General features: G+C 42.9%; 1 protein-coding gene across 1 annotated transcript in view; it reads right to left on the bottom strand.

The window, feature by feature from the left end:
• LOC126251437 (disintegrin and metalloproteinase domain-containing protein 22) overlaps positions 1 to 24815 on the bottom strand; it is a 1101455-nt gene that overhangs the window by 313846 nt on the left and 762794 nt on the right. The gene's annotated exons all lie outside the window — the stretch shown is intronic.

Here is a 24815-nt window from a genome sequence, read left to right as displayed (position 1 = left end):
CTGGGAGCGAGGCTGCAACTCTCCCCCTACCTTCGGTGGGTAAGTCCTTGCCTCCAGTGAACCAAATCCCACATATTTTAATAACCCCAAAGTAAAGCCGACCCCCACTAAACAATAACTCACCACCCCATCCAATTGATTGACAACCCAGTCACCACAAGAATTCTCTTCGTCCCCTTACCACAGCTGAGGATATTGTCCAATTTCCAACGTTATCACACACTCCAACAACCTGTCTTCTATTTTAATGTAACAGCTATCCATTCACAGTATGAGGGAAACTTAATCTTCAGCAGCGAATCCACCCCAGTTTAGTCTGCCCAGTCCCGTTGCTTACTTTCAAATCCCAATGAAGCGGCTGGAATGAAGAGTTTCTCCATTTGATAATTCTAACCAGCCCTCTGCTGCAGAGTACACCTTACTTTTGTGGCGTTCATCTGCTTGCACCAAACAGGTTGACACTGCTTTCAGTGAGACTGTCCAAATTTTGTCGGAATGTATGAAGCAAATTCCATTCGACAAATCTGCTTGATTGTCGGTATATCTTCCCCCCCCCCCCCACCTCTCCCAAGTCAGAAGGGCCATTGCTGCCAAAGCTGAGAGGGAAAAGGAGATCAATGATCCTAGTCATACACTACAAGATCATCAAGCTGCAGTCTCTTACTATCATTCAAATCATTCCCTTACCAACCCCATCCAATGTGCGGTTCCAATATTCACCTCTCCCCAGTCACAGTCCTATCGCCAGTCTAAGACCAACAGCTCAGCCATACGATATTTTCCCCATTCACATATGCGTCCTCCTACACGAAAAATGTGCATCAATCCTATACCCATCAACACTGCCAAACTGTAGTTACTAGGAAACGACGCAGTATTTTCCCCATATGTCATGAAAGAATTTTCATTATCAGCATCTTCTGAAATATTTCATAAATATAGTTATCTTCAAAAAGATAAATCTATGCTACCAATCTATGAAGCCTACGGCAGAAGAGCGGCTTGTTGGACTATTGTCAAACTAGTGGGGCTAGGGTGTGAAATAACAACAAAGAAAAACTTGAGAAGTCTTTTTTTCCTTCCTATGATTAATACTTTATCTCATTTATACGGCCAAGCTCTCAAACTACTCCACCCTCGAACCTCCTCCAATACATCAACGACACAGCTTTCCTTGCACCCTTCCTACTTTTCCATTCATCTAAAAAATCCCTTCAGGCTCATCTCAACGTAATCTCATGATGTAACCAATGTTGCCTTTCTATTTGTCATGTAACAAACATAGAAAATAATTATAGGATTAAATTACTCGAATGTAGAGTTCCAGGAATCTCCACCTAATGGTACAAAACCGAACAACCCACCATTAAAAATGTCTTCGTCTGAGATTCGAGAAAAAACTAACCTGTGACCTTCACCTACAATCCGTCAAAAAGAGATGCCGCAACAGACTGGAAAAAGGGACTAAATCCTACGGACCTCGTCCATGTACAAAAGACTCTGATCTGACTGATTATTAGCTATGTAAACGTTCAATGTATCTCCGCTTCTACCAAATTTTATCGCCCTCTTCACGTCCTAGAATGGCAGGCACTCTCTCTCGATTTGTGTATCTATCTTCTCCCATCCGTACATTATACCAACTCATTAAGTTCTTTCACCTGCTCAGACAGCTTGGCCTGTCGCATGTTTCCCGTAAACTTGAGCCACAATAATACCCTACTATAGCTGCAATTCTCGGGAACCCTAGTGTTAATCGCACCTCCTCCAACCACCTCCTCCCTCCCCTTCGAGGGCCAAAACCATTACATTATCCGAGATCTTCCCTACCTCTCAGTCATAACATTCCTACTTCTCACCTCAAATGAAGGCTACCACACACCCTTTTCCTGCCCATTGCAATCCTACCCACATCCTAACATCTACATCCTTCGTTAGTTCTTTCCCTTATACAATCCAAAATCGTTACTGTAGTATCCTCTCCAATCCCATAACCTGACCAAGCTCTGCCACCTACTATCACACCATTTTCATCTCCATAGAGGTGAAAGAGCGCACATGATGCACATCGTCTCATGAATTTATCGCTGTTTTCTCCAATTAAATGCATATTTAGATTACTCTCACTTTTATTGAACAAAGACTTAATAGCGGCAGTCTGGTCGCTATAAGGCCACCCTGTCTGCGGGGTGGGATGTAAATGACGGTTAAATAAATATGGCATGTTCGGGTAGTATACATTAGTTCAAACTATATTTACACACACAAATCATTGCAAAAGGTGAAATAAGCGGTAAGTGATGGAAAAACTCATATGACCGACTAACTACTGAATGCTGAAACTTTATTTTTACAGACTGACACCCACAAAGTTACTTTTACTATTTTTTAGTTATTTATTTTTTATTGTAGGCCTCCTTGCACTCACGAAAGATTTGCTTCTTCATCTATATTTGCTATGTTCTTGATTAGAAAAGTCAAATTTAGCTAAATTAAGTGGTTCAGAAAATACTTAAAATATATATCATCTTGTTCTCATTATACTCTGCATACAGACTTGTTTTGAAGTCGCAGTGTGTTTTGTATATTTCTTCGAGTATCTGATTTTGTCCTTAACAAATGGCTTTGTGGAATTCTGCGACTGTGAAAATAACCCTCATTTACAAATAATTTTTCTGCTACCAGTTATGATTTTCTTTTTTTCAAACTTTGCACGATAAGTTTTGGGAAATGATTCCCATTAAAAGAATTGGATATACATTCACATTAGAAAAATATAAATAAAAAATGTTAAACGAAAAACTTGAAAGTGAATCAGTGAATTTCTTCTGATGCTTTGACAATATGTTTCAATTAAAATAGTAATACATAGAAATAAATAACATTGTAAAACAGATATAAGCAAATTATGATCCAAATTGTCACGATAAATACCCTCTGTACAAGAGCACATAATATTGTGTGGAAGACCTGTAACTTTATCTCTGTCGACTACATCTAACAACATCTTTGTAACTTCCTGTTTATGTAAATTATTCTCGATGTGTACTGTGCAGAGAAAATTGTGTGTGATGTTTAACATTTGTGAGAGTGTGCACAAATAGACCACAAGAAAACTTCCGAATTTCGCCAGTAACTACATGTAAAAATCGATAGCTAACTAAAAATATATACCGTAGTAAAGGCAACAAAACAAAACACATCAATATCATTACGTAAAAAAGGCATAGTACATAGAGATAACGCATCTGACAGTGAAAATCATTTCCCGAAACGCTTCATGTAAAAAATGAATAAAAACATCGTGACTGGTAGCAGAAAAGTTATTTATAAACAAACCCATTCTTCGAGTACATACATTATAAAATTATCTAAAGTCATTTAGTGTAACATGCTTTTAGATCCACATATTCGGTGCGATGATGTTAAAGCCTTCTGGTTAATTTACATAATCCTTTCCATTCGTTGCTAGTGATTTCACGCTCTTTTTCATTCTCATTTGATTCGCCAATTTTACATAGACTAATGGCCTTTGGAGTTAAAGTAGTTGATGTCGGATTGTTTAGTGTCTTATATAATGTACCTCTAATAGGTCTAAGTGACACAGATGTGAACATTCCTATAAATGTTTCTTTTTTTCGTTTCCACTCAAATGTAGCTGATTTGTTAGTGTCCTGTAGAACTCAGTCCAGCCGTGGTTTCCGGCTTTCTTTTCCTCTCCCAAGTAACTTTACTCTTCTCTTTTAAGTAACTTTACTCAATGAAGAAAGTCTGTAAATGCTTAAGTTTTCAATTTATATTGTTCCTGTTAAGGGCGTCACTGATCTTCCGATCGTATGGATTTAGTTACATGGGCTATCACACTGTCTGGAGGCGTCCACATGTCACTGTCATGTTCTTCACGAGTAAAGCTCTACATTTTGCCGTTCCGTCAGTTAATGCTATTCCATCTGCCACTTTTTTGGATGTGTGCGTGGTTAAATTGACACTGATTTCATCTCTCCACAGGTGCTATCCCAGAGCAGCGAAAAAGTATCGATAATTTGATATGTCCACGAGGAAATATCGACTTGCCGGTCAATACAAATAATGGCTGCAGATTGTAAATATACTGCCGATTTTAGGGCTGTATATATAAGTATTGGTTTATTAGTAGATATTCTATGCATCAACAAGCTAGGAACCTACTTCTCCCCATTGGAGCAAGAATTGAAATGAAAACGATGCACGTTCACGCTTGACGATAACCATTTTGCTAATAGTGGTAACTGCATATAAGTGGCACAATAAAAGGTGTCCGATGGGTCCGTCGTTCGGTTACGTCACATATTGGCGTCGTTCGGTTTCGTACATATCGGATTTGTTTGGAAGACTTCATGTCGACTTCCCTGCTTTTTCATTTCTGAAAACGCCAACAAACTAGCAGTTGCGGTGTCAAAATTCGTGGTCGCGTTAAACGTTGCAGTTTCTGTTGGTAGCGCCGACAGCCGATTACGTCAGCATTTCCCCTCACACGTCTCCCCCCACGGCAAGGAACAATCTTGTCATTTAGATTTTTGTTTATCATTTTGGCCAACTGTTTTGAAGAATGACGATGTGAAGAAACAGTGTTAAAACATGTTTTTTAATGCAATGGGTGTGCTAGTTCTTCACGTTGGAACTCTGGTTATTCCGATAACATAATCCCCCCTCGCCCCCCCCTCCCCCCCACCCACAGCGCAGCGCAATCGGACTTGTTTATACCCCCTATACTTGCTTCACACAGCCAAATACAAAGACTGGACGTGATGAAACCTCAAAAAGTAGTAAGACTCCTTCACATAGTGAAAGTAAAAATTATGTTCTCTACAATTTTAAATACTTACCGAAAATTGCAAAAAAAATATAAAATAAAAATATTGGCACTCGATGTTGCCGTTTCGATATCGATACATCGTTTTATCCGTGAAGATTATATTGCCGTTTAATATCTATATCATTTTATGATCTATATCGATAATCGCTGTATTGATATTTTATCCATAGCACTAGTTACTACGCTACGGTCGCAGGTTCGAATCCTGCCGCGGGCATGGGTGTGTGTGATGTCCTTAGGTTAGTTAGGTTTAAGTAGTTCTAAGTTCTAGGGGACTGATGACCTTAGAAGTTAAGTCCCATAGTGCTTAGCGCCATTTGAACCACTAGTTACTACCCCGGGATTCATGCCGCCCGCGGGAATGTCGTCCATAATATTAGATGGCAGTTCATGGTTGGAGTGCTGACGCCAAGTTTACAGATAATTAGCTATGTTGGCCACTGATGTGTTATATAAGGGGATTGTGTCAACCCCTTCAGCATCAACTACGGCCTGAAGTTGGCGCATTGAAGCACCAAAACTGGAAGCTATAAAATAAATAAGACCATTATCACGGCTGTAGGCGTTTTATTTTCTTATAACGATATAATACTGCCCCTACCGATCAGCACCTGTGACGCGTGCATATTTCGAGCAGACGTTCGCCTGAATAACGGTGCATCAGGACACGAACACCGGCCTAGTGTAACAAGAAACATGATTCGTCCGACCAGACGAGACATTTCCATTGATCTTGGTCCAATCTCCACGATCCGGTGCTCATAGCAGTCTATCTGATGCCGCTGGGTGAAGTGGGGAACAAGTGGGGATCGTACGCTGCGGTGCCTAATATTCAACAATGTACAAAAAATGGTTCAAATGGCTCTAAGCACTATGAGACTTAACATCTGATGTCATCAGTCCCCTAGAACTTAGAACTACTTAAACCTAACTAACCTAAGGAAAGCACACATATCCATGTCCGTTACAGGATTCGAACCTGTGACCGTAGCGGTCGCGCGGTTCCAGATTGAAGCGCCTAGAACCGCTCGGCCACCCCGGCCGGCCCAACAATGTACAGTGTACGGTGAGCTCTGAAACACTTGTGACTGCACCTGCTTCAGCCTCAGACCTCCACGTTCTGTGATGAGGCCTGAACGTCAAACATTCTGTCGCCTATTGATGCATTTTACGTCTACATCTACATGTACATGGTTACTCTGGAATTTACAATTAAGTGCTTCGCAAAGGGTTCATTGCACTATCTTCAAACTATTTTTCTACCATTCTACTCTCAAACAGCACCCGGTATAAAACTTAAATATTTCCGTGCGAGCTCTGATTTCTCTTATTTTAATATTATTTTCATGTCTCACTATGCAGGTGGGCGCCAACAAAATATTTTAACGCTACGAGGAAAAAGTTAGTGATTGAAATGTCATGAGAAGTTCCTGCCGCAACAAAAAATGCCTTTGTTTTAATGATTACCACCACAATTCGCGTACCATATCCGTGGCATTCTCTCCATATTTAGCGATAATACAAAAACGAACTGCCCTACTTTAAATCTTTTCGATGTCCTCCGTCAATTCTATCTGATGCTGATCCCACACCGCACAGCCGCACTCAAGAAGAGAGCGGACAAGCTTAAAGTGAGCAGTCTCTGTAGCAGTTCTTTTGCAATTTCTAAGTGTTCTGCCAATAAATCGCGGTCTTTGGTTTGCTTTCCACACAACATTAGCTATGTGCTCGATCTATTTTAAGTTATTCGTAGCCGTAATCCCTAAATATTTGTTTGAATTAACAGCCTTTAGATTTGTGTGATTTATCGTGTAAACGAAATTTAGCGGATTCCTTTCAGTACTCATGTGGATGACTTCATACTTTTCATTATTTAGATGATGATGAAGATGATGATGATTGGATTGTGGGGCGCTCAACTGCGCCGTTATCAGCGCCCGTACAAATTCCCAACCTTTTCTCAGTCCAGTCTCGCCACTTTCAGGATGATGATGAAATGATGAGGACAACACAAACAGCCAGTCATCTCGCATTATTTAGAGTCAATTGCCACTTTTTGCACCGCACAGATATCTTGCCTGAACCGTTTTGCAATTGGGTTTGATCATCAGATGACTTTAGAAGACGGTAAATGACAGCGTCGCCTGCAAACAATCTCGGAGTGTTGCTCAGGTTGTCTCTTATGTCGTTTATGTAAATCAGGAACAGCAGAGGAACGACAGGTTTTGCTTCTGTTTTACTCGATGACTTTGTTCAAATGTGTGTGAAATCTTATGGGACTTAACTGCTAAGGTCATCAGTCCCTAAGCTTACACACTACTTAACCTAAATTATCCTAAGGACAAACACACACACCCATGCCCGAGGGAGGACTCGAACCTCCGCCGGGATCAGCCACAACTCGATGACTTTCCGTCAGTCATTACGAACTGACCTTTCTGACAGGAACTCGCGAATTTAAACGCTCAAATGAGACGATACGTCATAGGGACACAATTTGATTAGAAGTTGCTTATTAAGAACGGCCAAAAGCTTTCTGGAAATTAAAAAAAATGGAATTAATTTGACACCCCATGTCGATAGCACTGATTACTTCGCAGGAGTAAAGAATTAGGTGTGTTTCACAAGAACAATATTATCTGAATCCCTGTTGGTTATTTGTCAATTCTTCGTTCGCTTCGAGGTAATTCATAAAGTTGGAACAAGCATAAAAACATAAAAATGCCTTAAAGTTTTTCTGAGGCGGCCACTACGTTTCTCCAAGGATTATGCCAAGTCTTCTTCTGCAAGTTTCAATTTTCTTTCATATAAAGGCTTATATCAGGCATATTAATTCAGGTATCAGGTATATTAAGTCGAATGACGTGACTGAGTTCAGAAGTAGATTTTTTTCCTGTACAGTTGTATCTGGACCACAAAATGGACTACGCCTGTCGGTATAGACTAACCGCTTTGTGTGCACGTATCCTCACTGTAATACCGGTGCTGCCCAGGGGAAAGTAAACATTAATGTCTTGGTCTTGCCATGTGCACTTTAAGATCTACCCAACCTAAAAATATATACTTGTAATAGCTACAATTGTTAGTCAGCAAATGACGTAAATACTGATGTAATGTTGTCTAGTACACAGTGCTGTCACCAATAGAAATATCTGCACTTATACCCGTTACGCCCCACGATATATATCCAGCGACCACAGACCCTGTCCGCGCTGCTGCTACTGTCGCAGGTTCGAATCCTGCCTCGGGCATGGATGTGCGTGATGCCCTTAGGTTAGTTAGGTTTACGTAGTTCTAAGTCTAGGGGTCTTATGACCTCAGCTGTTAAGTACCGTAGTGCTTAGAACCATTTGAACAGGCCCTGTAGACCACACGCTGCTTCCACAAACTGCCTCCATTCCACTCTATTTTGTGTGCTGTGTTCTTCCACGTGTCTTCGTTTCTTCAGTCCTCAAGGCTACCAATTCCTTCACCAGGTCGCCAATTCAGCTCTGCCTTGGTCGTCCTACGGCGCACCTGGTGGCACACATTGATGACAATGGAAGTGGTATTCAACGCATTCTCCGTCGTTGGCTACCCTGTGTGTATGTACTGGGGGATTATTTTGAAGCACAGTAGTTAAGTTGATTCATTTTTGTTCCATCTGCACTCATTCACAATAAATTTACACAGAGTTCCAATGCGTGTGTTTCATTTAGACCTTTGCCGTGACTTTCTGTACTGGAAACCTATTGTACGTTGGCATTCAGGTACACACTGCCGTATCGGTTGAATGCACTTCGTGGAATTCTCCTGTTGTTGCATTTTCGCAAGGGGTACCACAGTTGCGACGACTTATCAAATGACCCTCGTACATCTACATCTACACGACTACTCTGCAGTCACACTTAAGTACCTAGCAGAGGGTTCATCGAACGACCTTCAAACTATTTCTCTGCCGTTCCACTCTGGAACAGCGAGCGGGAAAAACAAATACTAAAATCCTGCCGTGTGAGCTCTGACTTATTACAGTGATCATTTCTCCCTATGTAGCTCTGCGTGACACTCGGGAGAGAACGCTTGTGACTGAAATTCCGAGAAAAGAAAAACACCTTTGTTTTAATGATTGCCATCCTAACCCGCATATCGTAACGATGACAATCTCTCGACTATTTCTAGATTCTTCACTTAATACTGGTTCTTTAGGCTTTGTAGGTAGGCCTTCGCGGGAGAGCTAGCGTGTATCCAGAAGCGGCTGCCATCTACCAACAAGGAATAATGCCTGACAGTACCGGGAATCGAACTTGGATCCTCCTCATAGTAGTCAAACACGCTGACCGCTCACTACGGAGGTAGGTAGAGAAACTAAGAAAAACGTAAATAAAGACAGCATTTGAACCAAGCCACTTCCGTATCGAAGTACGATTCCATTCTGTATCGAGTGTAAATTAAATAAGGTTTTAATCACATCGTGCATTAGTATCAATCTCTCCATTTTCTAGTGGATGCGCTGTACCGACGAGAGACGAACAGTGGCTGTTTTAATTCAATCGACGCAAATCAGATAACAAAATATTGGACTATGAATTTTTCATGGGGGGATAAACAGGTGAGAAGAGCGTCCCAGCACCACAAATAACTGCGTTTGGGGGTGAAGTGTACTCCTGTGCTGACCTATTGACGGCTCGCAATAACGTTAGTGGCTGCAAATTAAATGGGCGTCGGCCGAGTGACAGCAATTATCGTGAGTAGCGGGAATAGAATATTAGAAAACCCTACAACAGGAAAAGCATATCCGTTAACTGCTAATTCTGTTAGAGAAAGAGTGCTGCAGTTGCTGGGAGCAGGGTTTTGTTGTAAATTAGTAGCAATTGTCTCAAGTACAGAGCATTTATATGCATGTAAACGTTCATAAAATCGGTAACGAAATGAGATTAGGAAAGCGAAACAATCTCTTCATGCTATAAATTAAAGTCTCCGTCGTGGTTTTCAATGTGTATGTGAAGGCTAATCTCAGGAACTACTGTAGAAATTCTGGTAAAGTGTTTTCTGATAAACAGACTGATTCACGAGGAAAATTTGTGTATATAATTTATAAACATTTCGTGTAAACTGGCTGTACTATGATGTTTGTCAATTAAGTGATGCCTCTTGAAAACTTTCCCGATGGGCGGTGTTTAAATCGTTTAAGGGGATCACACCGTGGTTCAGGTCGAAAAAAAATCGATTTTCGGTTATCATCATATTTCGATAGATTGAGGTTTTATTTAAGTACTCTGAAAAGGATTTTCCTGAAAAAATTTTTTTCGAGCATTTAAAGAGCATTTTCATACCACGTGTGTTTATATGCCACGCCCACGTTTCTGTCACCCACTGTCAACCCACCCACTGTCAACTATAAGCCATATGGTGATGCCATTATTAGCAAAACAGAATATGTAGGCCATGTTCAAAATGAGAGGAAAAAATAGAAGATGGAATATTGTTGACTGGACAGGGTCGGTTAGCGAAAACTGAAATAGAAAACTTGCAGGTATACTATGGGCAGGCAATTAGGAGAAACAAAGAAAATCTGGAGGCAATGAAGAGAGATGTTTGGGCCATATTCTTCCATAACTCCTCTACTCATGATAAGCCATGTCGTGGATTGTGTCCATCAGGAGAAAATTAGTGGTGCAGATACAATAGGGTTTAGGCAACTGGAGAATCTTATTCTCACCAGCATTCTCTTCCTGCTGCTGTTATTACAGCAATTAAACCTATTTTCAAAGACTTGGCTCATCCTGACATTCTAAGGAAATGTCTGCATGGGCAGACACATAACCCAAATGAATGTTTCAACAGCATAATTTGGAACCGCCTTCCTAAAACTGTATTAGTAGGCATGCATACAATGAAACTAGGAGTTCATGATGCTGTTATTACATTCAGTTGTAATATTGGAAAGTGTTGGGTACTGAAAAAGCTGGGAATTAATCCTGGTGAAAATATGATCACTGGGCTGCAACAACGCGATAAAATGAGGATAGCCGATGCAGACAGGTCTGCATCTAATATGACCAAGAAAGCAAGACAAACATCCAGGAAGGTGAAAAAGAAGCTGGAAGACCTGCTAGAGGCCAAAGAAGGGCCATCATATATAGCAGGGCAGTTTTAATTAACTGTAAGTAACACATTTCAAAAGTTTTTTCTTTAAAGTCAATTTCCCACAAACTAAAATTTTCAGTACATATGCCCCATTATATCAGAAACTATCATAGATAAATGAATGAAATTTTCAGAGACTCTGCATAACATAAAAAGACACCCCTGGTACTACATTAATTAATACTGCCCCATTAGGAAGTTCACAAAAAATATTTTCTGCAGAAAAAAACTTAATATTTTTGTTAATAAATTTAAAAAAGTATTTCTCAAAAAGTATAAAATGGATAGAGTAGATTTTAGTACAGTTGACTCTATTAGCATCATGTAACATACAGTAAAAATATTAAGGTCCTGCATCAAATAGGTTTTTCAGAAATGGGTCAAATACTTACCTAAATTAACATGGGTCAGATAGGCAGGGTGTGGTCCCCTTAAGTTATATATGGTAGGGATAATAAAAGTGGCCCCGAGAACCGAGTTCCATGGTACAAAATACACAGCAGAGGAAAGGAAATACGGTACTATTCTGGCTATAGCAGATGTTGAAAGTGACCAGCATTCATTTCTTGGATCTTTTGGGCCGTGGTCAGTAACTTTCTGAAGGCGGATCGGTGCTGGATTGCTGGAATCGCTGCAATCTCATCCGAAATGTTCTGCTGCAGTTCTTGAAGTGTATGAGGGTTGTTGCGATACACCTTAGACTTGGGGGCTCCCCTCACAAAAGTAATCTCACAATGACAGTTCAGGTGACCTGCGTGGCCAGCTAGGTCCACATCCAGACTAACCTCTGATAACTCTGTCAGGCCAGGGGTTTGCATATATGTGCTCCAAGATTCGTCCCTGTTGGAAGCAACTGTAGGTCTTTTCCTCTTCCATTAATGCTGCCACTATCGTATCCAGTGGTCCGGGCTACTTTTATTTGCCACACCCTGTATCAAGTTGATATAGAAGAATCGTTCCTCCAAAATGTCTATCTATTAAGATAACAGCCGGCAAGGGTGACCGAGCGGTTCTAGGCGCTACAGTCTGGAACCACGCGCCCGCTACGGTCGCAGGTTCGAGTCCTGTCTCGGGCATGGATGTGTGTTATGTCTTAGGTTAGTTAGGTTTAAGTAGTTATTAAGATATAAAATGGTTCAAATGGCTCTGAGCACTATGGGACTTAACATCTGAGGTCATCAGTCCCCTAGAACTTAGAACTACTTAAATCTAACTAACCTAAGGACATCACACACATCCATGCCCGAGGCAGGATTCGAACCTGCGACCGTGGCGGTGGCGCGGTTCCAGACTGAAGCGCCTAGAACCGCTCGGCCACAGCGGCCGGCTATTAGGATAACCTCACAATAACATAACTGAATAACTTGCAAGATGTACGATGGAAAATTTCAGTTTAAGTGAGTCATTCTGGTTAAGAAAACACGAATATTCGTTATCGGCCGTACATATTTAGCGCTACTCCTAGGAAACTGTTCGCTAATGAGTTGCGTAAGACGTAACACTGCTTTTATATCGTTAATGATTCCTGATGTCGAAGCGAGTACACAGAGGGGCACGCAGCTTTGATGTATGGTTAATATCCTTAACCCTCAGCAACTGTGGCATTGAAGTAAATACTTTTATTTATTAATAGAACGATATACTTTCTGAGGGCATCTGATAGCTCTTTACAAGACGAGAATAGAGATATAAATAGAATAGAGATATAAGTAAGTCTTGTTAACGCTGCCGCTGAAAATTGTCGTAAAAGTATCGAATTTCGTATACGTTTCGCAGTGTACTGAGTGGTTATTATGTTGACAGTTTTGCATGTACACTTAAATTAATTTCCGACTTCCGTTATCTAGGTCTGACTTTTGTTTATGTACTGAAATTAAAGAACTGTGCACATTCGCGCATGGTTTTGTACATACCCCTTGCTGCGAATAGCCACACTGGAGTTTTTGTTCCTTGTCCCATAAGTGAAGATTTGGCATCTGTTTTAAATTTAGGAAATATCTCGTGTTTTAAATTACTTTTAGATACGACTACTGTCCAATGTTTTTTGTTCACATACGTCTCACGTAAATGAACTCGCCATACTAGCGAATTCAACACGTTATCGGAAGTTGTATTCTTTTTGTAGCAAAATAAATGTAATACATCTCGTAATATTCCTTTAGTTTCACAAATTTAAATTTTTAGGGGTCTGTACCCCAATCGGTAAAAACATAACTCGTATAGGATTAGGCTTACATTGTTGACCGTCTGTCTGTCTATCTGTCTGTGCGACATCTCAAAGCACTTCTCAGGAGCGGGTAGATGTATCAAGTTGAAATTTGTGTCACATATTAAGGTATTTGGTACCTCGGCGATGCAAAATAGTGAAGCTTCTAAGTCAGTGCAATCAAAAGATACGGCCATTTAAGTCACGCATTTTGACTCTCACAATCTCATTCATTAAGAACTTAAACGTGCTTCCTTTTGACATAGAATCATGAAATTTGGCAAGAAGAAAGCATTCACAGTACAAATAAAAGTAAAAAATCAGAAAATTGCTAATTTTTAATAATGTAATAGGAAAAAATATTTCTTTTGTCATTTGTTATCAGACTTTAAATCTGAAATTAAAACTTTTGGGAAAGTCTTGGAATCCCTGGGACCAATATCTTACCTGTATCAATGTCGATAAAAAGCAAAAATCGCGGAGATTCTTGATTCCCCAAATGGATGGAGTTTACATATATAATTTGGTGTGCAACCCTCAGTGCGCGAACCCTACTCGCACATGACCATTTTTTATTTGTTATAGATACTATATTTGACCTTAAGTGGAGACTACGGATGTTGTTGCAGGAAATTAAGCAATGGGGTACGTTGTGGGAGCTGTAGTAAATGAATAAGTGTGGTGGAGCCTGAGGAGGTCGCTGACGCCCTCTCTTGGAACTGCAAAATATGCAACAGGAATATGTTAGCAGAGGAGCACGAAAGGAAGATCTCAGCCCTTATGCTCATTTGGATCAAGCTAGGAGAGAGCTGGTGAGGGTGGCTAAAACCGTTATTTTTCAACATAAACTCCGTTAACGTGATGGCCTTACATTACCTTACTAAGAGGAACTGTATGCGCACCTGGTACGACTCTACTGGTCGACGTCGGACGATGAGCCTCGTAACGCGCAAGCGGTTCCGCGCAGAAGGTGTTTCGTTGCTCTTTATGGTTTCCTGTTAGGCACAAGGAACGCTCCGGGCTCACACCTTTCAGTACCCCAACTGGTGGACGTGTCAGCACTAGCAGCAGAAAACGACCAGTTGAGCAGCGAAGTGTTCGATTGTGATCCGTCGATCACCTGCAATGAGAGTGTCCGCACGTTCCAACGTTGCCGAAGTCACAGCTGCAGGCTGGCACGCGGGAGATCGGACAGGCTTGCACGACATTGTTGCCCACCGACTCACTGTGCTTTTTTTCAGTGCCACGTCTGCGTAACATTCTGCAAGTACCTATGAATATCTGCGATGCTCTCTTTTTTCGCCAAGAGAAACTAATGATAGCTCTCTGCTTGGAACGCACCTCCGCTACACACCATTTTGAAAGCTCGTATGGCGCCACCACCAATAGCAACTTCTTGAAACTACAGGGGCTGAAGCGGTCATATTCCACTATGTCCCCACAGTAAATTCCGCATTTCTTTCAACTGAAACTGGCCCGGGAACAAAATATGTTGCATTACTTACTGAACGGACCTCGTAGAATGCACTCCACCCGGGTGCACAGACGACAAGAAAATTTGATCGGAATCTTCATCAAAATGTGCAGTCCATTAAACATAAAGTACACCAGCTTGAAGCAGAAGTAGAGTCTTTGGACAGCGTGGAGTATGCATAAAGAGCATAGGTGTGGAGATAATCAGTCGGAGCGTATTGCGCTATCTTCATTTGAATGTGCAAGCTGTTACTGTAGAACTACCTTACGGGATGAGGGATCATGCATTTTTATCAGACAGTGGCACATATTTCAAAACTAGAGATAATTTTATCACAATTAGTGTAGGTAAACAAATGAACTAGCAGCCGTTGAACTAACGAAGCTAGACAATAAGAAGTAAACAATTCTGTGTGTGTACCACTCTCCTAGTGGCAATGTGGGCACTTTTTTTTAATGAATTAACTGCAATCCTTGAAAGAATCTCAGCCACCAAAACTAACATATTAATTTTCGCAGACACGAATATGGCGTGACACAAATGGTAATCATTGCTACTGGGGTACGTAAAAGTTTAGTATCGGTCTTAGACCTTGTACTTACAGATATTGACAAGGAACTGTAAAATATTCGTAAGAGATCTTGGCCTTTCTGATCATTACTGTCAGGTATTAATGCTAAAGACTAGCTTGGTAAAACCTGCAAAACTGCAGGCCTTTTCGGAACGTAAATTGCTTCCAACTAGGGCAGTGTCAAATAAAACAAGTGATGATGTGTGTGGAAAACAACGCAGATGTTAAGTTTCCTAGATTCGGCTCATTTTCTAAATTAATTTTCGGGGAGATACTTCGAAAAGTAGCCATCTATACAGCAGCAGCTATGGAAAAAAAAGGATTACTGCGGGTATTAAAAGTCCTCTCAGACCCGTAAAGTCCGCAGCTCGTGGTCGTGCGGTAGCGTTCTCGCTTCCCGCGCCCAGGTTCCCGGGTTCTATTCCCGGCGGGGTCAGGGATTTTCTCTGCCTCGTGATGACTGGGTGTTGTGTGACGTCCTTAGGTTAGTTAGGTTTAAGTAGTTCTAAGTTCTAGGGGACTGATGACCATAGATGTTAAGTCCCATAGTGGTCAGAGCCATTTGAACCATTTGAAGACCCTTAAATTTCTACGTTCTTTACCAATCATAGGCTCCTAGATCACTGGATATAAAAAACTACAGGGGTACTACTTAGAGCTAAAACTCATTCAGTGACAAAGTAATAAATAATACAGAAAATAATACAGAAAATTGGATTTCGTGGTCGAGCAGCTGCTCATAAGCCACACATCTCGCCGGTAAATGCCAAACGACGCCTCGCTTCGTGTCAGGAGCGTAAACATTGAACGACTGAAGAGTGGAAAAACGTGGCGATCAGATGGCAGGGGTGTGGGTATGGCGAATGCCCAGTAAACGTTAGCTGCAAGCGTGTGTAGTCCCAACAATAAAATTCGGGGGCGGTGATGTTATGGAGTGATCGTGTTTTTCACGGAGGGGGCCTGCGCCCCTTGTTGTTTCGCGTGGCACTATCACAGCACATACTTACATTGATGTTTTAAGCACTTTCTTGCTTCCCACTGCTAAAGAGCAATTCGGGGATGGCGATTGCATCTTTCAGCACGATCGAGCTCCTGTTCATAATGCACGGCCAGCGGCGGAGTGGTTACACGACAATAACATCTCTGTAATGGACTGGCCTACACAGAATCCTGACACCTGAATCCTATAGAAAACCTTTGGGATGTTTCGGGACGCCGACTTCGTCCCAGGCCTAACCGACCGACATCGATACCTCTCCTCAGTGCAGCACTCCGTGAAGAATGGGCTGCCATTCCCCAAGAAACCTTCCAGCACATGACTGAACGTATGCTTACGAGAGTGTAAGCCGTTGTTAAGGCTGAGGGTGGGCCAACACCATATTGAATTCCAGCATTACCGGTGGAGGGCGCCACGAATTTTTAAGTCATTTTCAGCCAGGTGTCGGGATACTTTTGATCGTATAGTGTATCTTCCACATAGTTATCCAGTCTTCTGCAGCTTTGCATTTCTCCTACAGCCATTTCTGCTGCTGTACCATGTATGGGATATATGTTTAGATACTGCTGGATATGGGGCTAAGCAATGATGGTCGTTTGGGAGCGTCGCTAGGACAACTGCCAGGAAAGCGCGTCTGGCGACCGTGACAAGACTCCCGCTCCGGCGCGGCTGCTTGGCAGCGCTATCGTCGAGACACGTAAACCCATTATCGTTCCGACGACCGGCATCAGCGATTCCCCAGTCGGCTTAATGCCGGCAGTTAGCAGCGCCTGCGCCCCCGTCTCTCCTCATTCCATTCCCCGCGTCTCTCCACAGTCTGCCGACCTCCACGCTGTTATCGTCGGCAATGCAGCGCCACTGCAGCCCTGACAAGGGGACGCGACGGACTGGCTTTCTTCGAGTTTCTTGATACTTACAGGATTTGAAGCTTAGTGACCGGCCATCAGTGTCCTAAAGCAGTACGAAGCAGTTCTCAAAGAAGTCTGAAAACCGCCTTTGATGATTACATTTCTGAGGAATGTTACGCACAAATCCTTGTAGTTTATAAGGATAGAAACCGGTAGCTGAGTACAAAAGCCTTGTGTTCGTAAAATCGCTGGTTCGGTTCTCGCTACCAACAACTTTTTAAAAATTTTACTTTAATTTTATATCTGAATTTTCTCATGTTGAGAAATTAAAAGGAGCGATCTGTTTTACTTAGTAAAAAAATTGCTACAACCAAGATCGCTTAAATTCTTCTTTATTTTTGATAACAGTTTTCGACAGACGTTACGAAATGTGCATGTCGACATTAGTAGATAAAATGTAGCACAACAAACAAAGGTTTGTCATAAATAAAATATTTACAATTAAAAAGGACCTAGTGGACATTGCCCTGTCCATGTATGTAGCTTTCATAGATGACTGCAAAGTCTTCCTCATGGTCAAAGGTAAGAGTTTCCTGTTACCATTGGTAGATGCGAATGTTATTTGGGAATAATCGAAACATGTTTTATATAAGTCCGACGAAGTATTGAAGCAATGTTTGATATATTTTTGATTTTTGTTTTTTTGTTTTACCTTTTTGTTGAGGAAATTATGTTTTTACCGCTACATGATAAATCTGTATTGTTTTCTTTATTTTTGCTACAGCATCCTTCTATTTAACATTAAAAATCACAAATTTTCGAATAAAACCTGAATTAAACATTGACACGTTCGATTTTACTACAAATACTGCTTATCTTTAAGCAACAGACAGGATGATAACCACGTAGAATAAAAATGTTCTGGTGGATATGCAGCCTTTTATATGTCCTCATTTAGTTTCTAGACAATTTACTGCTTCCAGTTTTTAGTGCAATCTAGTGACAAACTGATCACATACATGGAGAAAGCGATCGTCATGAGGAAACCCGATAAGTATGCTCCACACTTTACATACAAGTAATGTATGTAAAGTGAAGCTACTATGAAAACTACCAAAGTCTACACTTATTTATGATAGCCTACAGTAGTTTTAAGACTCTAAATATAGCGTCTGGCTAGTTGAATAAAGGCATGCCTGCTGGCAAATACATTGGAGGCAGTAGGGACAATCACAGGACTACACAGGTCGCGTCGTGCGTTTGTGGTCCCCCTTGAACGACGAAGAAAACATTTTGCATCAAGTTGCTGTTCCTTCTGCTTCCTGCATGCCGTACTGTTCTAGACTACAGGTGTTGCCGCTTCTTCATGAACGTTGGTATTCGAACTGAGGTTACTTTCTGATGCCGGCCGTGGTGGCCGAGCGGTTCTAGGCGCTACAGTCTGGAACCGCGCGACCGCTACGGTTGCAGGTTCGAATCCTGCCTCGGGCATGGATGTGTGTGATGCCCTTACGTTAGTTAGGTTTAAGTAGTTCTAAGTTCTAGGGAACTGATGACCTCGGAAGTTAAGTCCCATAGTGCTCAGCCATTTGAACCATTTTACTTTCTGATGGTTAGTCTCAGGCTAAGAACTACTGAAAGTGTGGTCGTGGGACGAGGGCCTCCCGTCGGGTAGACCGTTCGCCAGGTGCAAGTCTTTCGATTTGACGCCACTTCGGCGTCGATGGGGATGAAATGATGATGATTAGGATAATACAACACCCAGTCCCTGAGCGGAGAAAATCTCCGACCCAGCCGGGAATCGAACCCGGGCCCTTAGGATTGACATACTGTCGAGCTGACCACTCAGCTACCGGGGCGGACGGAAAGTGTGGTGATAGTGTGACATGAATTTTGTTCAAACTTAACTGCAATTAACCAATGAGGTAGATCGTGATCTATGCCCGTGGTGCAGAACCAGTTTTTTACTGGTTCATCCTTGCAGTAGACGCACTGGTCACTCAATATTGCTGTTAGTTTACATACGGTCAGGATTATTTGTTAAGTTCCTCTTTGTTCAATTTTTCACATATCAGAGACTGATCTAAAAGATTCTGATACCAAAAGGATGAGTCACTGTTATGTAGTTCATCTGATCAGACAACACGAATGATAAACATTCTAATCTGTGGGGGACTTTTAGTTCCCGGTTAACATAGTCCCGATTTGGGTGACATGCAAGGCAAAATTCTGACGAGCAAAGCAACCGATCGAACGACATACATGACATGATGATGGAAATTCTTTCCAAAGAAGTTATATGTTCAAAATATCTAGCTCCTTGAAGATACGAAATTATTGAGCACTCGGGAGTATTGATTTTTGATCTTTGGTATCCAAACTAAAATCGATTTTCCAAAATATTTGCATCTAAATGCTTAAGTGCGAGCATTTTGATTTTTGGTAACCAACGCCTCAAGAGCGACAGTTTGCGTAAATAATTTACTATTAAAAACAGTCTTGATCACAATTTATTTAGTACGGTGACCGGTTTCGACCACTGCTGTGGTCATCTTCAGACCAATGAGTAAGAACCTCCTTCTGCGAGTGATTCTCTAGCAGAAGGAGGTTCTTACTCATTGGTCTGAAGATGCCCACAGTAGTGGTCGAAACCGGTCACCGTACTAAATAAATTGTGATCAAGACTGTTTTTAATAGTAAATATTTGTAACATATTGATCACTGTCACTCTCGTAATGTATTCAAAAGTAATTGCGTAAATAAATTTAACGGACAGGGACAAAACGGTGGTGGCGAGTTAGGATATATTTCTTACTAATACAAACCTATTGATAGGATCAAAGGTGATACTGTTGTAATCGATTTCAACATTGTATAACCAAAAGTAGGATAAACGTCTGCATTGATACTACATGGTTTTGTCTCCTGACTTAACATATTAAAGCGTACAAAGAAGTGCACTATGTAAGTCAGTTCCTCCCAAATAAACTAATAAATCTGGAATTCTAACAAGTTCAAAAGGAAATTGACTACATAAGCTACTACTACTACTATAAATTATGTAATTAGCTAGGCTCTAATACTGATTTTCTCAATTAAAGAATTGAGAATTCTTGTTAGCTGCATCACAAGTAACAACTTTCATTGTAAAGCTGCATGACATATAAGAGTGTATTTTAAAGAGGTCTCTGTGATTACTCCCTGTCCGCACTACGAAAAAAGCTCTGCATCACCCTGGTTCCCAGAACTCCCGAAGATAGACGTTGACTGTCGATATTGTATCACAGACACAGTACCTTAGATTGTTCAGTGATGTCACTAAACCCGCCCAAAGATGTTAACAACCATGCATGAGCAGCGCCTGTTAGATGGAGGGGCCCGACAGCCGATCAGTTCCAGTCATTCCACCAGGAAGGAGGTACACGGCTCGTGTTGTCTGTAGTTCAACCATGCCTAGACGGTCAACACCGCGATTTGATAGCGTCCGCATTGTTCCTTTGTGCCAGCAAGGGCTCTCAACAAGGGAAGTGTCCAGGCGTCTCGGAGTGCACCAAAGCGATGTTATTCGGACATGGAGGAGATACAGAGAGACAGGAACTGTCGATGACATGCCTCGCACAGGCAGCCCAAGGGTTAATACTGCAGTGGATGACCGCTATCTACGGATTATGGCTCGGAGGAACCCTGACAGCAACGCCACCATGTTGAATAATGCTTTTCCTGCAGCCACGGGATGTTTTGTTACAATTGACACTGTGCGCAATAGGCTGCATGATGCGCAACATCACTCCCGACGTCCATGCCGTGGTCCATTTTTGCAACCATGACACCATCCAGCGCGGTGCAGATGGGCCCAGCAATATGTCGAACGGACTGCTCAGGATTGGGATCACGTTGTCTTCACCGATGTGTGTCGCAATATATCTCCAACCAGACAATCGTCGGAGCCGTGTTTGGAGGCAGCCCGGCCAGGCTGAACGCTTTAGACACGCTGTCCAGCGAGTGGAGCAAGGGGGAGGTTCCCTGATATTTTGGGGTGGCATTATGTGGGGCCGACGTACGCTGCTGGTGGTCATGGAAGGCGCCATAACGGCTGTACGATACGTGAATGCCATCCTCAGACCGATAGTGCAACAATATCGGCAGAATTTTGGCGAGGCATTCGTCTTAATGGACGACAATTCGCGCCCCCATTGTGCACGTCTTGTGACTGATTCCTTCAGGATAACGACATCGCTCGACTAGAGTGGCCAGCATGTTCTCCAGACCCTATCGAACATGCCTGGATGACGTGACCCATCAACCACTCTGAGGGATCTACGCCGCATCACCGTTGGAGTGTGGAACAATCTGGACCAACAGTGCCTTGATGAGCTTGTGGATAGTATGCCACGACAAATACAGGCAAGTATCAATGCAAGAGGACGTGCTAGTGGGTATTAGAGGTGCCGGTGTGTACAGCAGTCTGGACCACCACCTCTGAAGTTCTCGCTGTATGGTGATACAACATGCAATGTGTGGTTTTCATGAGTAATGAAAATGGCGGAAATTATGTTTATGATTATCTCTATTCCAATTTTCTGTACAGATTCCGGAACTCTGGGAACCGAGGTTATACAAAACGTTTATTGGTGTGTGTACACTCCCACCTAGCGGTACCTATCCGCAGTCTCTGTCTATGTCCTCCATGCTCGCTAACTGTAGATTCCCGCTGGAGGTCGAACGAAAGGTGTATACACATCGTGAGAGAGCGGAATGGAGCGCTCCGAGGAACTCACGGACTTCGAATGTGGTTGGGTGATTGGGTGTCACTTGTGTCATACGTCTGTAAGCGAGGTTTTCACACTCCTAAACATCCCTAGACCCACTGTTTCCGATGTGATAGTGAAGTGGAAACGTGAAGGGATACGTACAGCACAAAAGCGTACAGGCTGACCTCGTCTGTTGACTGACAGAGACCGCCAACAGTTGAAGAGGGTCATAATATCTAATAGGCAGACATCTATCCAGACCATCACACAGAAATTTCAAACTGCATCAGAATCCTCTGAAAGTACTATGACAGTTAGACGGGAGGTGTGAAAACTTGGATTTCATGGTCGAGCGGCTGCTCTTAAGCCACACATCACGCCGGTAAATGCCAAACGACGCCTCGCTTGGTGTAAGGAGCGCAAACGTTGACAACTGAACAGTGGAAAAACGTTGTGTGGAGTGACGAATCATGTTACACAATGTGGCTATCCGATTGCAGGGTATGGGTATTGCAAATGCCCGGTGAACGTCATCTGCCAGCATGTGTAGTGCCAACAGTAAAATTCGGAGGCGGTGATGTTATGGTGTGGTCGTGTTTTTCATGGAGGGGGATTGCACCCCTTGTTGTTTTCTACATCTACATTTATACTCCACAAGCCACCCAACAGTGTGTGGCGGAGGGCACTTTACGTGACACTGTCATTACCTCCCTTTCCTGTTCCAGTCGCGTATGGTTCGCGGGAAGAACGACTGCCGGGAAGCCTCCGTGCGCGCTCGAATCTCTCTAATTTTACATTCGTGATCTCCTCTGGTGGTATAAGTAGGGGGAAACAGTATATTCGATACCTCATCCAGAAACGCACCCTCTCGAAACCTGGACAGCAAGTTACACCGCGATGCAGAGCGCCTCTCTTGCAGAGTCTACCACTTGAGTTTTGCTAAACATCTCCGTAACGCTATCACGCTTACCACATAACCCTGTGACGAAACGCGCCGCTCTTCTTTGGATCTTCTCCATCTCCTCCGTCAACCCGACCTGGTACGGGTCCCACACAGATGAGCAATACTATCACAGCACTTTCTTGTTTCCCACTGTTGAAGAGCAAATCGGGGATGGCAACTGCATCTTTCAACACGATCGAGCACCTGTTCATAATGCACGGCCTGTGGTGGAGTGGTTACACGATAATAACATCCCTGTAATGGACTGGCCTGCACGGAGTCCTGATCTGAATCCTACAGAACACCTTTGGGATGCTTTGGAACGCCGACTTCGTGCCAGGCCTCACCGACCGACATCGAAAACATCTCCTCAGTGCAGCACTTCGTGAAGAATGGGCAGCCATTCCCGAGGAAACCTTCCAGAACCTCATTGAACGTATGCCTGCCAGAGTGGGAGCAGTAATCATGGCTATGGGCGAGCCAACACCATATTAGATTCAAGCACTACCGATGGAAGGCGCCACGAACTTGCAAGTCGTTTTCAGCCAGGTGTCCGGATACTTTTGATCACATAGTGTACAGTACTACATGTATACACGTTGTTTTTAACATGCAAGAGCCCGAAGACGGCATTAATGATATGCTGAAACTGGGCGTGTAAATAAAATAACAACTTCTCAAAACATACGTCTGTTAGGTGAGTTTTCTTTGATAAATATCTGACCGGCCGATGCTCCGTATCCACGATGAATCAACAGAGATAAAACTACTTTTCCTGTAATGTCGTCTCTGCAGATGGTGTCTACAGTACGCGGTTATCCACCATGGCACAGGCCGCTTGCGCTGACAAGGCTGTATGCCGAAGCAAACTGCCAGTCACGAAGCACGCGCCACGCGCCATAGTAATTCACAAGGCTTGAGATTCCGCTAATTACACCAGCCGACAACATACAGCCAGCAGCCTTCTTTGACGACGTCATCTAGAAAATTGGCCCGCGCTCCGCCCGTCCTCTGACGGAATAGCTGATAGCGAGCATCGCTAAATTAACAACGCGACGCCGCGCGCCGAGGGTCGGAAGAGCAGACAAGCTGCCCTCAGCTACAGTACAAGCGCGCTGTCTATACCTGCGGCCTGACTCTCACGGAGTAGACGATGAGGAACCTCAGCGAGTGAAGTTACGGACGGTTTAAGAAACTAGCTGGTGGAGGTCAGGATTTAGAAACTGCTTGAGTGCACGTACACTGATGACACAAAACATTATGATCAAATGCTTAATAGCTTGTTTTTCCGTCTTTGGAACGAAATACATCACTGACAGTGCGTATGTGGGATCCGACACTTTGCTGGTAGGTTTGTGGTGGAATGTGGCATTAGATGTCTACGCACAGGTCATGTAATTCGCGTAAATAATGGTCCACTAATTTGTGTAAGCGGTGATGGCATCCGATAGAGACCCAGATGGTTTCCTCATAATTTACATCAGTCGAATTTGGTCTCCGAGATGTCAAAGTCAGTTGACTATAATGCTCCTCAAACCACTGTAGGGCGGTTTTGGCTCCGAGACACGGACAATTATATTGCTGAAAGATGACATCGCCATCCGTGAAGACATCAACCATGAAGGGATGCAGGTGGTTCGCAGCTGTCAACGTTTCTTCGATTGCTACCACAGGTACCATGCAAGTGCCGGAGAATGTCTCCCACTGTCTCCCACTGCTCCCACCAGCATGTGTCCGTGGCGCGCTGCATGTTTCGAGCCGCCGTTCACTTCGATGACGGCGTTTGTTGAGATATTCATCGACCTAGTGTAGCAAAAATGTGACTCACCCAAAGAGCCGACACGTTTCCATTGATCGACGATCGAATCTCGATGGTCCCATGCCCACTGAGATCGTAATTGACTATGTCGCTGGGTCAACATGTGAACACTTATGGGAGCTGTATGCTCAACAATCTACGGTGAACGGTGCGCGTGCACCAGCATTGTGCTGTTTTGGCAGAGATGCCACACATCATCATCTGTCATACTTTACAAAACAGACA

Source organism: Schistocerca nitens, chromosome 4 (genome assembly GCF_023898315.1).
Source record: "Schistocerca nitens isolate TAMUIC-IGC-003100 chromosome 4, iqSchNite1.1, whole genome shotgun sequence".
NCBI classification, from domain to species: domain Eukaryota; kingdom Metazoa; phylum Arthropoda; class Insecta; order Orthoptera; family Acrididae; genus Schistocerca; species Schistocerca nitens.
Note: the sequence above shows the minus strand (reverse complement) of the source record. Positions and strands in the feature narration are given on the sequence as shown.